General features: G+C 41.9%; 1 long non-coding RNA gene across 1 annotated transcript; it reads left to right on the top strand.

The window, feature by feature from the left end:
- The first annotated feature begins 6 nt into the window (after positions 1–6).
- LOC123075568 (uncharacterized) lies at positions 7–2,631 on the top strand. Its single transcript, XR_006436166.1, has 3 exons — positions 7–299; positions 385–451; positions 1,655–2,631. It is a non-coding gene; the product is annotated as an uncharacterized lncRNA (long non-coding RNA).
- Positions 2,632–2,714: the final 83 nt, after the last annotated feature.

Here is a 2,714-nt window from a genome sequence, read left to right as displayed (position 1 = left end):
CCTTTTCTGCAAAGCCCGCGACTTGCCGGCGGCACTCATGTCCTGGAGGGAATTGGGGCTCGATCTGGAGGCATGGAAGATCCTCGAGCTCCTCCTCCAGAGCCCGAACGGCTCCTGCAGAAGTCGACGGCATGGGGAAGACGAAGACTTGCTCCAGCCACATGCCACTGCCCTGTGCTCGTCTTGCCTCTGCCGTTCCCCTCCTCGAGCTGGCGGACTGATGATGGAGGACCCGCCCTCTTCGCTTCACCGGCGCCGCCGCTGCAGCTGATGCTGCCCGCTGCCCACTCGCCGGCAGCGTAAGTCCGTCTTCTAGCTGCTGATTTCTGTCTGGTGAAGCAAGCAGGTGAGCTGATTTTGTTCTTGTCCGCTTGGTTTGTGCAGCGATTGAAGGAGGACTTGGTGAAGAGGAATGGAGTACGAGTACGGATGCTGCTTCCGTTGATCCCAGGTGAGCTTTTAGAAGAGAATCAGACCTTTTAGCAAGGAATTGCATTGCATTTGGTTTAGTAGCAAATGGAATCTATGGTGAATGGAGTATTTCTGAACACATTAGTGAGTTGGATATCACATTGGAGTAGAAAGAAATAAAGAAATGCATGGCATCATGGACACATTAGTGAGCCAGTGTCAGTAAAAGTTCAGACATGGAGTAGTAAGTGAGCTAGTGCTGTTCATCTAAATGTTCAGAAATGCTCAGAAAAAGTTCAGGAAAAGTCCAGAAATCCACATAAACATCATATTCAAATGCATCTTATCTCATGTCATAAAACTGCTGGCTCAGTGCATGTGTGGACACTTTTTTTTTGCTAAATGCAGAATGGATGTTAAATTCAGTTGTAGAATGAACAGTGGCCAAACTAGAATGAACTTTACATGGAGTAATTTTTCTTATCTGGAGGCAGGGTTCTCTATAATAATGGAACTCACAAGTGGCCATAAAAAAGTGAACAGCAAAATGCACTTGTTTCGAATAATCATACACTTGCTCTAAAATTGCTTCAAATGATCATTAGGATGTTTAAAGAAACAGTGTTTAAAGAATTTTTAAAGTAACAAGAGCAAAGTATTGTACTCTTGTTGGCCCCAGTTTCTGTTCTAAGTAACAAGAGGAATGATTTTGATTTTTGACTCTGACAGTGAATTTGACTCTATCAATTAACTGAACCTGACAATGGACTTGACTCTGTATCAATTAAACTCGATTTTTTGTTGGCAATGGAATAATTAAACATACATGCTCACGCATTGCATCTAGATTCCTGTTACCCATTTCTGGTCTCCAAGGAGCTTGACGATCACCTCACGACCCTCCGTTTGAACGTCGTCCTACTGGCTGAAGATATCTGTATGTTGATCACTGCCCTTTGCCTGCCGTGGATTACTTGACTAGTGATGAGTGAGTAGTAAGAATTAGGTCCCATGTTATTTTTCTGAACTGTTGATTTTTCTCTGAAGATCATGGGGCTATGTCGGCTGTCTCTGAATTGAAACGCGCCCTCGAGGAGTACCTGCCTGTTGTTCTTGGTTTAACAGAGAAAGTCTAAACTCTAGGCTATCCCTTTTGCGATATAAGACTTGGTCCTTGATGTTTGACACCCACTTTTAGCTTCTCTAAGAATTATACTGATGTTTGCACCTTAATTATATCCAGGGACCGATTTTCACTTGGACTGCATCGGGTAAAATTGATTGAAGAAAGCAACTAAGACGTCAGAGAATATATTGTTGTATATATAAACTGAATACTGGTGTACTGTCAATATTCAGTAGCAGAAATTAAACTTCAGAGTATATTGTACTGTCAACATTCAGAATCAGAAATTCAGTGTTGTACCGCTAAAACTATACTGGTTCCTCTTTTCTGTGCAATAAAACTGTACCATTGTTTGATGAATCATGGTTGATTCAATTTGCTCTACATTTACTGAAAATAAACTTGGCCATTATTTATTGAAAATAAAACCGGATCATTCACTTAAACTACTCATGAAACATTTTGCTCTACATTTCAGTTTGATGTACTGCAATTTGATCTACTGAAATTCAGTTTGATTAAGTTTGCTATACTGTGCTCAGGTACTACCCTCTGTCCAACATCATGGATATACCAGTATATTGATCTACTCCAGTAATTTCCTCCATTGCTTCTTGTCCAGTTTGATTTGTTTGACAGTACTAAAGATTGTTCCATCAGAAATCAACATCAATGTTGAGAAATTGACAGTGCAGAAACATAAATTTCAATCATGGCAACCTAAAGATTGTTTCATCATCATTACAAAAATTGACAATAGTCCACTGTAATGTTCTTATTGGAATTACAGAAACAAAATTGACAGTACTCAACGCTCCATGTCATAGTGAACATTACAGAAATTGACAGAACACTTATAACTGGTGAAAATGCTACAGACCATGAATGATTCCAGAGATGTTTTCTTTCTCCCACATTAGACCATTAGACCATAACAGTTAACTGAACTTTTTTTTTTTGTAACATTTCTCGAGAGGACATGATCAATTGTGTTTCAAATTACAGAGCGAGATCGTGGGATTAGATCTTTACTAGTAGTTTAACCTTCTCATCACGCTCCTCTCCTCTCGCGACCGCGTCGCCCCCGCGGGCGACCGGCCGCGTCCCCAACACCTCGCCCCCGAGCTCTCCCCCTTCCCTCCCTCCTTGCCGCCGTCGCTGGCGTCCGGCGCTGGGC

The sequence above is a fragment of the Triticum aestivum genome, chromosome 3D (assembly GCF_018294505.1).
Source record: "Triticum aestivum cultivar Chinese Spring chromosome 3D, IWGSC CS RefSeq v2.1, whole genome shotgun sequence".
In the NCBI taxonomy this organism is placed as follows: domain Eukaryota; kingdom Viridiplantae; phylum Streptophyta; class Magnoliopsida; order Poales; family Poaceae; genus Triticum; species Triticum aestivum.
The sequence above is the reverse complement of the archived record's forward strand: the minus strand, read 5'-3'. Positions and strand labels throughout refer to the sequence as shown.